Raw genomic sequence first — 12,357 nt, 5'->3', positions numbered from 1 at the left:
ATAAATTTTGACATTTTTGTTCTTATATCATTTCCATAAAGATGCAAAGACCTGGGATAAGTCTGACTGGAGTAGCTTTGGTCCCAAACCTTGATTACAGGTCTATATTCATAGCCCTCAAGGGAGGAAAAGACATTCCACAAAGGGTGCAATTTTTAATAGCAGAATTAATGCTCAATCAAAACAAAAGGGGCCAAAACTGGGACTGGCCCAATAAAAGACTACTTGAGCAGAGAAATACTGAATGAAGGTGCAGAGCACTTGGTAGAGAATCATGTACCCATGACTTTCAATGGCAATGACATTTGTTTTTCCATGCTCATCACCCCTTGTGACTAGATTATTACTAAGGAGTAAAAAAGAGTGGGGCAAATGGTGGCAGCATTGTGATACTACAAACAACTTAAAAATAAAAAGTTGGGGAGAGATGGCCAGTGATCACCATCTTTAGTAAAATTCAGATAGTATGGCTGTTTGGGGTCAGAAAAATTATAAAATTGTAAATTAGCTTCATTGGATTACTGGAATTAATAGAAGCTTCAACTTATTCAGTGAGTTAGGTTTTGTCCTTCAATCTTAGGAAGAAGCAAGGTAAACAAGATGAGTCTCTCACACAAGTAACTTCACAAGAAATGGATTAAAACCCAAAAGGTAAGAATCAGAATAATGTTTCTTGGAGTTGGCAACTGTAAAATGCATTTTTGTGAACATGTATCTATGCTTCTTCTCCTTTTAATTGGGAGTTTTATTTTTAGGATAGGAACTTGTTTTTACATGAGGAAATATTGAGATCCAGTTGGTTAAAAATTAAGGTTCAAAGCTGAACTATGTGAGGTAGGTACTATTATTAGCTTCATTTTATAAATTGGGAAATTGAGATATAGAAGCTCATATGAATGTATGTAGCAGAGCTAAAATTTGAACCCAGACAGTCTGATTCAGAGATCATGGGCTTAACCACTCTGGTGAAGTTTTCTTATCATGTTATTTACTGTTTCTCTAGGCCAATGAAAAATTTCCAATATATAAACTTTTACAAAAATATCAATCTGAGAGGCTACCATCAAGTCTTATTTAATATGACATATTGATATGATGATGGGCTTTGAGTAGATAGATGAGTGGATAGAGATGAAACCTCTATTAATGATCAACTTCCAACTTTGATGAGCAACCAACGGTCATGAACCCAGATAAAATCACAGATTCTACAATCAACATTAGGTTTCTTGGGTGGGATGATGGATGGGAACGTATCAAGGCATTCTTACCAAAGTTCATAATGGACACTTTAACCTTTTCTCATTAACAAGTAAGAGTAAATCCCAATTGCTATTCAGACTAATTGGGCTTTGGTGCCAGCTCATGCCTCATTTGGGAATAATTGTGAGATCGCACACATAGGAACTTGAAAAATGGCTATCCTTAAATGGCAACTACCCCAGAACAATTCCTTGAGTTAGCATGGACAGCCCTGCCTTGTGACCAAAATATGCCAGATAAAGTGCATATATTGGAGATCTCAGTACTTAATTTCAGTGCAGTTTGGAGTTCACAGGAGAAGCACAAAAATAGCCTTTGGGCTCTGGTAAAGACAGAAACTTACTATACCCAACAAAGCTGTCCTTCAGAAAAAAAGGAGAAATAAAGGCTTTCCTGAACAAACAAAAGCTGAGGAAATTCATCACAGATAGGCCTATCTTACAAGAAGTGCTAAAGGGTGTTCTTCAGGTGGAAATAAAAAGAAATTAATTAACATAGAAAAAATGTATGAATTTGTAAAACTCACTGGTAATAGTGAAAATATAATCAAAGTCAGATTTTCTAATATTGTAATGGTGCATAATTCACTTACAACTCCAGTTTAAATGTTAAAAACAAATGTATTAAAAGTAACCATAATGACAATAATTTTTTATGGATGCACAATATAAAAAGATGTGCAATGTAACATCAATAACCTAAAATGTGAGTGGGAAAGAAGTAAAAGTATAAATTTTTCTGTGCTATTGAAGTTAAGTTGTTATCAGCCTAAAATAGCATATTATAACTAAAAGATAATTCATGTAAGCCTCATAGTACCACAAAGGAAAAACCTACAGTACATACACAAAATATTATGATAAGGGATTCATACCACCACAAGAAGTCATCAAATCACAAAGGAAGATAGGAGAGGAAACAAGAAACAAAGTGTCTACAAACAGAAAACGAGCTATATGGCACTAAGTAAGTCCTTACTTATTTACAATAATTACTTTAAATATAAACGGATTATTTTCTCCAATAAAGAGACATGGAATGGATTAAAAAAAAAGGATTCAATGATGTGCTGACCTCAAAAGACTCACTTTTAAGGACACACATAGTTTTTTTTTTATTTTTATTAAAAATTTTTTTTTTCAACGTTTATTTATTTTTGGGACAGAGAGAGACAGAGCATGAACGGGGGAGGGGCAGAGAGAGAGGGAGACACAGAATCGGAAACAGGCTCCAGGCTCTGAGCCATCAGCCCAGAGCCCGACGCGGGGCTCGAACTCACGGACCGCGAGATCGTGACCTGGCTGAAGTCGGACGCTTAACCGACTGCGCCACCCAGGCGCCCCAGGACACACATAGTTTGAGAGTGAAGGAATGGAGAAAGATATTTCAAGCAAATGGAAAACAGAAGAGATCATGGGTAACCATACTTATATCAGACAAAATAGACTTTAAGCTAAAAATGGCCCAAGAAACAGTGAAGGTCATTATATAATGAGCACAGCATCTAAATATATAAAGCAAATACTAATAGAACGAAAAGGAGAAAAAAACAGCAATACAATAGGAGTTGGGGACTTTAATATCCCATTCTTAACAATGCATAGATCATCTAGAGAGATTCAATAAGAAAACCGTAGAAATGAAAAACACTGCAGACCAAATGGACATAACAGATACATACAGAATATTTCCATCCAATACAACCAGAATGCACATTGTTCTCAAGTGCACATGGAACATTTTCTAGGATAGACCTCATGTTAAGCTGGTAAACAAGTCAAAAAAATTAAGGAAGAGGGAAATTATATCAAGTGATGTTTCTGACCACAATGGTATGAAACTAGAAATCAACAACAGGAGAGCTGGCAAATTTACAAATACATGGAAATTCATAATATGTGATCAATACGCTATAGAACAATTGATGAGTCAAAGAAGATATCAAAAGAAAAATTAAAAAAAAATCTTGAGACAAATGAAACTGGAAACAGAATTAGTAAAACTCACAAAATGCAGCAAAAACAGTTCTTTTGTTTAATTTATTTTTTATTTTTATTTATTTTTATTTTTTTAATTTACATCCAAATTAGTTAGCATATAGTGCAACAATGATTTCAGGAGTAGATTCCTTAAAGCCTGTTACCCATTTAGCCCATCCCCTCTCCTACAACCCCTCCAGTAATCCTCTGTATGTTCTCCATATTTGAATCTCTTATGTTTTGTCCTCCTCCCTGTTTTTGTATTATTTTTGCTTCCCTTTCCTTATGTCCATCTGTTCTGTGTCTTAAAGTCCTCATATGAGTGAAGTCATATGATATTTGTCTTTCTCTGACTAATTTCGCTTAGCATAGAACCCTCCAGTTCCATCCACGTAGTTGCAAATGGCAAGATTTCATTCTTTTTGATTGTTGAGTAATACTCCATTGTATATATATACCACATCTTCTTATCCATTCATCCATTGATGGACATTTGGGCTCTTTCCATACTTTGGCTATTGTTGATAGTGCTGCTATAAACAGTGGGATGAATGTGCCCCTTCAAAACAGCATACCTGTATCCCTTGGATAAATGCCTAGTAGTTCAATTGCTGGATCATAGGGTACTTCTATTTTTAATTTTTTGAAGAACCTCCATACTGTTTTCCAGAGTGGCTGCACCAGCTTGCATTCCCACCAGCAGTGAAAAAGAGATCCTCTTTCTCTGCATCCTCAGCAACATCTGTTGTTGCCTGAGTTGTAAATGTTAGCCATTCTGACAGGTGTGAGGTGGTATCCCATTGTGAGTTTGATTTGTATTTCCCTGATGATGATGAGTGATGTTGAGCATTTTTTCATGTGCTGGTTGGCCATCTGGATGTCTTCCTTGGAGAAGTGTCTATTCATGTCTTTTGCCCATTTCTTCACTGGATTGTTTTTTTGGGTGTTGATAAGTTAGTTCTTTATAGATTTTAGATGCTAACCTTTTATCTGATATGTATTTGCAAATATCTTCTCCCATTCTGTCAGTTACCTTTTAGTTTTGCTGATTGTTTCCTTCGCTGTGCAGAAGCTTTTTATTTTGATGAGGTCCCAGTAGTTCATTTTTGCTTTTGTTTCCCTTGCCTCCCGAGACGTGTTGAGTAAGAAGTTGTTGTGGCCAAGATCAAAGAGGTTTTTGCCTGCTTTCTCCTCGAGGATTTTGATGGCTTCCTGTCTTACATTTAGGTCTTTCATCCATTTTGAGTTTATTTTTGTGAATGGTGTAAGAAAGTGGTCCAGGTTCATTCTTCTGCATGTCACTGTCCAGTTTTCCCAGCACCACTTGCTGACGAGACTGTCTTTATTCCATTGGATATTCTTTCCTGCTTTGTCAAAGATTAGTTGGCCATATGTTTGTGGGTCCATTTCTGGGTTCTCTATTCTGTTCCATTGATCTGAGTGTCTGTTCTTGTGCCAGTACCATACTGTCTTAATGATGACAGCTTTGTAGTATAGCTTGAAGTCCAGGATTGTGATGCCTTCTGCTTTGGTTTTCTTTTTCAAGATTGCTTTGGCTATTCGGGGTTTTCCTGGTTCCATACAAATTTTAGGATTGTTTGTTCTAGCTCTGTGAAGAATGCTGGTGTTACTTTGATAGGGATTGCATTGAACATGTAGATTGCTTTGGGTAGCATTGACATTTTAACATTTGTTCTTATCCAGGAGCATGGAATCTTTTTCCATTTTTTAATGTCTTCTTCAGTTTCTTTCATAAGCTTTCTATAGTTTTCAGTGTATAGATTTTTCACTTCTTTGGTTAGATTTATTCCTAGGTACTTTATGGTTTTTGGTGCAATTGTAAATGGGATTGATTCCTTGATTTCCCTTTCTGTTGCTTCATTATTGGTGTATAGGAATGCAACCGACTTCTGTGCATTGATTTTATATCCTGCAACTTTGCTGAATTCATGAATCAATTCTAGCAGTTTTTTGGTGGAATCTTTTGGGTTTTCCATGTAGAATATCATGTCATCTTCGAAGAGTGAATGTTTGACCTCCTTCTGGCTGATTTGGATGCCTTTTATTTCTTTGTGTTGTCTGATTGCAGAGGCTAAGACTTCCAATACTATGTTGAATAACAGTGGTGAGAGTGGACATCCCTGTCTTGTTCCTGACCTTAGGGGGAAAGCTCTCAGTTTTTCCCCATTGAGGATGATATTAGCATTGGGTCTTTCATATATGGCTTTTCTGATCTCGAGGTATGATCCTTCTTTCCCCACTTTCTTGAGGGTTTTTATCAAGAAAGGATGTTTTATTTTGTCAAATGCTTTCTCTGCATTTATTGAGAGGATCGTATGGTTCTTGTCCTTTCTTTTATTGATGTAATGAATCACATTGATTGTTTTGCAGATATTGAACCAACCTTGCATTCCAGGTATAAATCCCACGTGGTTGTGGTGAATAATTTTTTAATGTATTGTTGGAGCTGGTTGGCTAATATCTTGTTGACGATTTTCACATCCATGTTCATCAGGGAAATTGGTCTATAGTTCTCCTTTTTAGTGGGGTCTCTGGTTTTGGAATCAAGGTAATGCTGGCTTCATAGAAAGAGTTTGGAAGTTTTCCTTCCATTTCTATTTTTTGGAACAGCTTCAAGAGAATAGGTGTTCACTCTTCCTTAAATGTTTGGTAGAATTCCCCTGGAAAGCCATTTGGCCCTGGACTCTTGTTTTTTGGCAGATTTTTGATTACTAATTTGATTTCTTCATTGGTTATGGGTGTGTTCAAATTTTCTATTTCTTCCTGTTTCAGATTTGGTAGTGTATATGTTTCTAGGAATTTGTCAATTTCTTCCAGATTGCCCATTTTATTGGTGTATAATTGCTCATAATATTCTCATTATTGTTTTTATTTCTGTTGTGCTGGTTGTGATGTCTCCTCTTTCATTCTTGATTTTTTTAGTTGGGTCCTTTCCTTTTTCTTTTTGATCAAACTGGCTAGTGGTTTATCAATTTTGTTAATTCTTTCAAAGAACCAGCTTCTGGTTTTATTGTTCTGGTTTTTTTTGGTTTTGATAGCATTAATTTCTGCTCTGATCTTTATTATTTCCTGTCTTCTGCTGGTTTTGGGTTTTACTTGCTGTTCTTTTCCTGGCTCTTTAAGGCATAAGGTTAGATTGTGTATCTGAGATCTTTCTTCCTTCTTTAGAAAGGCCCGGATTGCTATATACTTTCCTCTTATGACTGCCTTTGCTGCATCCCATAGGTTTTGGGTTGTGGTGTTACCATTTTCATTGGCTTCCATATACTTTTTAATTTCCTGTTTAACTTCTTGGTTAGCCCATTCATTCTTTAGTAGGATGGTCTTCAGTCTCCAAGTATTTGTTATCTTTCCAATTTTTTTCTTGTGGTTGATTTCGAGTTTCATAGCGTTGTGGTCTGAAAATATGCGCGATATGATCTCAGTCTTTTTGCACTTGCTGAGGGCTGATTTGTGTCCCAGTATGTGGTCTATTCTGGAGAACGTTCCATGTGCAGTGGAGAGGAATGTATATTCTGCTGCTTTAGGATGAAATGTTCTAAATATATCTGTTAAGTCCTTCTGGTCCAGTGTGTCATTCAAAGCCATTGTTTCCTTGTTGATTTTTTGATTAGATGATCTGTCCATTACTGTGAGTGGGGTGTTGAAGTCTCCTACTATTATGGTATTACTATCAATGAGTTTCTTTATGTTTGTGATTAATTGATTTATATATTTGGGTGCTCCACATTTGATGCATAAATGTTTACAATTTTTAGGTCTTCTTGGTGGATAGACCTCTTGATTATGATATAATGCCCTTCTGCATCTCTTGATACAGTCTTTATTTTAAAGTCTAGATTGTCTGATATAAGTGTGACTACTCTGGCTTTCTTTTGTTGACCATTAGCATGGTGGATGGTTCTCCATCCCCTTATTTTCAATCTGAAGGTGTCTTTACATCTAAAGGGGGTCTCTTGTAAACAGCATTTAGATGGGTCTTGTTTTCTCATCCATTCTGTTACCCTCTGTCTTTTGATTGGAGCATTTAGTCCATTGACATTTAGAGTGAGTACTGAAAGGTATAAATTTATTCACCATTATGTTGCTTGTAGAGTTGGAAGTTCTGGTGGTGTTCTCTGGTCCTTCCTAGTGTTTGTTGCTTTTGGTCTTTATTTATTTGTTTTTGTTTTTTTTTCATCTTTTCTTTCTCTGGTTTAGTGGTCACAAACTCCTTTAATTTTTGTTTGTCTGGGAAACTTTTTATCTCTCCTAATTTGAAGCATATCCAGCCTTGTGGATAAAGAATTCTTGGCTGCATATTCTTCTGATTATGCACCTTGAATATATCCTGCCACTCCTTTCTGACCTGCCAAGATTCTGTGGATAGGTCTGCTGCAAACCTGATCTGTCTTTCCTTGTAGGTTAGGGACTTTTTTTCCCCCTTGGTGCTTTCCTGATTCTCTCCCTGCCTGAGTATTTTGTGAATTTGACCATGATATGCCTTGTTGATGTTCAGTTTTTGTTGAATCTGGATTCCTCTGTCGTTCCTGGATTTTGATGTCTGTGTGTTTCCCCAGGTTAGGAAAGTTTTCTGCTATGATTTGCTCACAAAACCCTTCTATCCCTATTTCTCTCTCCTTCCTCTTTTGGGACCCCTATGATTCTGATGTTGTTCCTTTTTAATGAATCACTGATTTCTGTAATTCTTAAATTGTGCTCTTTTGCTTTAATCTCCCTCTTTTTTTCTGCTTCATTATTCTCCATAGGTTTGTCCTCTATATCGCTGATTCTCTGTTCTCGCTCATCCATCCTTGCCACTGTGGCATCCATTCGAGACTGCATCTCAGTATAGCATTTTTTATTTCATCCTCACTAACTTTTGCTTCTTTTATCTCCAAAGTAAGGGATTCTAATCTATATTTGACTACAGCTAATATACTTATTATCGTGATTCTAAATTCTGGTTCAGACATCTTTCTTGTATCCGTGTTGGTTAAGTCCCTGGCTGTCATTTCCTCCTGCTCTTTCTTTTAGGGTGAATTCCTTTGTTTCATAATTTTGAAGGAAGAAAAGGAATTAAAGAGGTAATAAAAAGTTAAAAGTAAAAGAAAAAAATTAAAATTAAAAATATGTTAAAATTAAAAAGTTTAAAACAAACACACACACACACACACAAAATAGAGTAAATGGTTCTAGATCCTAGGTATGTTTTGGTCTGGGTGTTGAAAGGCTCTTGATAGATTAGAGAAAAAGGGGAAATAAAGAAAAAAAAGGAAATAATTTGAAAAGTGGAAAAAATAATACACTGATGTAAAATAAAGTGAAATGATGGAAGTAAAATAAAATTTGGTAAAATTTACACAAATTAAAAAATATAGTAGAAAAGAATTAAAAAATATTTTTAACAGAAATTGAAAACAAATAGATTTTTTTTCTCTTTCTGCTGAATCTGTTGTTTAGATTGTGTAGATTGTTGTGTTAATCCTCAGATAAGTTTTCTAGGTGTGCAGGATGGTTTAGTGTTGATCTGGCTGTATTTCATGGACATGAGACACGAAAAATACTTCCATGCTGTTCTGCCATCTTGGCGCCTCCACAGCAAAAGCAGTTCTAAGATGAAAGTTTATAACTCTAAATACATATCTCAAGGGAAAAAAGGTCTCAAATAAGCAACCTAATCTTGTAGTTTCAAGAACTAGAAAAAGAGGAACAAGTTAAGCCCAAAGTTAGCACAAGGAAGAAAATTATAAAGATTAGAGCAGTGGTAAATGATTTAGAGAATAAGAAAACAATAGAAAATTTTAACAAAACTAAGAGTTGGCTCTTTGGAAAGATGAGCAAAATTGACAAACCTTTAACTTGACTAACTAAGAAGAAAAGACAAGGACTCATAAAAAATCAGAAATAAAAAAGGAAACAGTATAACTGATATCACCAAAATGCAAAGGATCAAAAGAGACTTCTATAAGTGATTATTTACTAACAAATTGGATAATCAAAAGAAATGGATAAATTTCTAAAAGCATACAACCTAGCAAGAGTGAATCATGAAGAAATATAATATCTGAACTGACTAATAATGACTAAGGAGATTGAAAAAAGAAAAGAAAGGAAAAGCCCAGAACCAGATGGTTTCCCTGGTGAATTTTGCCAAACATTTAAGGAAGAATTAATGCCAAAAGTTCTCTTCCAAACTCTTCCAAAATACTGAAGAGGAGGGAACACTCCAAAACTCATTTTATAAGGCCAGCATTACTGTAATTCAAGGCCAAATAAGGGCATTACAAAGAATAAAACTACAGGCCAATCCTAAGGAATATAGATGCAAAAATTCTCCACAAAGTACTAGCAAATCATGTTCAATAGCACATTAAAAAGATAATATACAATGATTAAGTAGGATTCATTACTGAGATGCAAAGATGGCTCATCATATGCAAATAAGTAAATGTGACACACAATTAAAATGACACGATCAACATAATAGAGGCCGTATATGACAAGTCCACAGATAACATCACACTCAACAGTGAAGTGCTGAAAGCTTTTCCAGTTAGACCAGGAATAAGACAAGTGAGCCCACTGTTGCCACTTTTATTCAACATACTGTTAAGAGTTCTACCCAGAGAAATCAAGCAATAAAAGGAAAGAAAAGGCATCCGAATCAGAGAAAGAAGTAAAATTGTCTCAGTTTCCAGATAACATGATCTTACATGTAGAAAATCCTAAAGACTACACCCCCAAAACTCCTGATAAACAAATTCAGCAAATTTGCATGATACAAAAATCAATGTACATAAATTAAATGCACTCGTATACTACCAGTGAGTATCCGACAATGAAGTAAAAAAATACCATTAACCATAACACCCAAATAATAAAATACTTAGGGATAAATTTAACCAAGCAGGTGAAAGATGGATACATTAAAAACTATAAAACTGATGAAAGAAACTGAAGAAGTCACAAAAAAATGGAAAGATATCCTGTGTTCGTGGGATTGGAAGAATTAATATTGTTAAAATGTCCAAACTACCCAAAGCCATTTATAGCTTTAATATAATTCCCATCAAAATTCCAATGACATTCAAAACATTTTTTTATGTTTATTTCTGAGAGAGAGGCAGAGTGTCAGTGGGGGAGTAGCAGAGAGAGGGAGACACAGAATCTGAAGCAGGCTCCAGGCTCTGAGCTGTCAGCACAGAGCCTGATGCGGGGCTGGAACTCACAAATCATGAAATCATGACCTGAGCCGAAGTTGGATGCTCAACCGACTAAGCCACGCAGGTGCCCCCCCCCCAATACATTTTTTAATAGAGAAAAATTCTAAAATTCATATGGAACCATAATAGGCTCTGACTAGCCAAAGCAATCTTGAGAAAGAAGAACAAAACTTGAGGAATCATACTTTCTGATTTCAAACTAAACTACAGAGCTTTAATAAGCAAACAAGTATGGTATTAGCATGGAAATAAACACATGGACCGATGCAACAGAATCAATAGCCTAGAAGTAACCCCCTGAATGTATAGTCAACTAATATTTGACAAAAGAGCTAAGAATACTCAATGGGAGAAAGAATAGTTTCCTCAATAAATGGTGTTAAGAAAATGAGATAATCATACACAGAAGAATGAACCCTTGTCTTAGACTATTCACCAAAATTAACTCAAATGGATTAAAGACTTAAATGTAAGACCTGAAACTATAAAAATTCTAAAAGAAAACTTAGGGGAAAAATTCCTTGATATGGCTCTTGGCAATGAGTTTTTTGGGGGGTTATAACAACAAAAATAAACAGCAAAAGCAAAAATAAGTGGGACTACACAACTAAAAAGCTTCTGCACACAAAGGAAACCATCAAAAGATGAAAAGGCAGCCTATGGAATGGGAGGGCATCTTTATAAATCATGTATCTAAGAGGTTGATATCCAAAAGGATATATAAGGAATTCATACTCAATAGCAAACCAAAACCAAAACCAAAACCAAAAACAAGCCAATTGAAAAGTGTGCCAAGGACCTGAAAAGATATGTTTTCCAAAGAAGACATTTAGATAGCCAACAGGTACATGAAAACATGCTCAGCATTCCTAGTTATCAGGGAAAGTAAGTTAAAATCACAGTGACATATCATCTCACACCTGTTAGAATGGCTGTTATCAAAAAGACAAGAGCTAAGTGTTGGCAAGGATGTGGAGGAAAAGGAATCCTTGCGCACTGCTGGTAGGGAAATAAATAGTACAGCCACTGTGAGAAACAGTATGGAAGTTCCCCAAGCATTAGAGATAGGACTATAATTCCACCTCTGGGTATATATCTGAAGGAAATGTAATCACTTTGTTAAAAAATGTTTATTTTTGAGATGGAGAGAGAGAGAGCGCAAGTGCACAAGCTGGGATGGGGCACAGAGAGAGAGACACAGAATCCAAAGCAGGCTCCAGGCCCTGAGCTGTCAGCATAGAGCCCAATGCGGGGCTTGAACCCCTGAACCGTGAGATAGTGACCTTAGCCGAAGTTGGATGCTCAACCAACTGAGCCACCCAGGTATCCCATGAAATCACTATCTTGAAGAGACATCTGCAGCCCCATGTTCATTGCCGCATTACCCACAATATCCAAGACAGGGAAACATCCTAAGTGCCTGTTATTGGATTAATGGAGAGAGATGTACTTTGCTGCATACAAGGGAATTCAGCCACAAAAAGAAGGAAATCTTACTATTTGTGACAATACAGATAAAACTGAGGGCATATGCTGAGTGAAATAAGTCTGATAAAGATAAATATTGAATTATTTCACTCACATGTGGTATCTAAAAACATTATACTTCTAGAAACAGAGATTAGATTGGTGGTTGCCAGGGGTGGAGTTGGGGGAAATGTTGAAGGTGATCAAAATGTATAGACTTCTAGTTACGAGTAAGTTCTGGGGATATACAGCATAATGACTGTAGTTAACAATACCGTATTGTATACTTGAGAATTATTAGTTATTTGTATACTCTATTGCATACTAACAATAGATTTTTAAAAGTTTATTTGTTTATTTTGAGAGAGAGAGAGACAGAGTGTGTGTGTGCCAGTGGAGGAGAGGCAGAGAGGGAGAGAGAG

General features: G+C 36.0%; 1 long non-coding RNA gene across 1 annotated transcript in view; it reads left to right on the top strand.

Moving 5' to 3' along the window:
• Positions 1 to 12,357, top strand: part of LOC115512086 — a 76,429-nt gene that overhangs the window by 4,488 nt on the left and 59,584 nt on the right. The window contains exon 2 of the long non-coding RNA XR_003968278.1: positions 581 to 651. This is a non-coding gene — a long non-coding RNA (uncharacterized LOC115512086). The remainder of the gene's footprint in view (positions 1 to 580; positions 652 to 12,357) is intronic.

The sequence above is a fragment of the Lynx canadensis genome, chromosome B1, assembly GCF_007474595.2.
Source record: "Lynx canadensis isolate LIC74 chromosome B1, mLynCan4.pri.v2, whole genome shotgun sequence".
Taxonomy (NCBI): domain Eukaryota; kingdom Metazoa; phylum Chordata; class Mammalia; order Carnivora; family Felidae; genus Lynx; species Lynx canadensis.
Note: the sequence above shows the minus strand (reverse complement) of the source record. Positions and strands in the feature narration are given on the sequence as shown.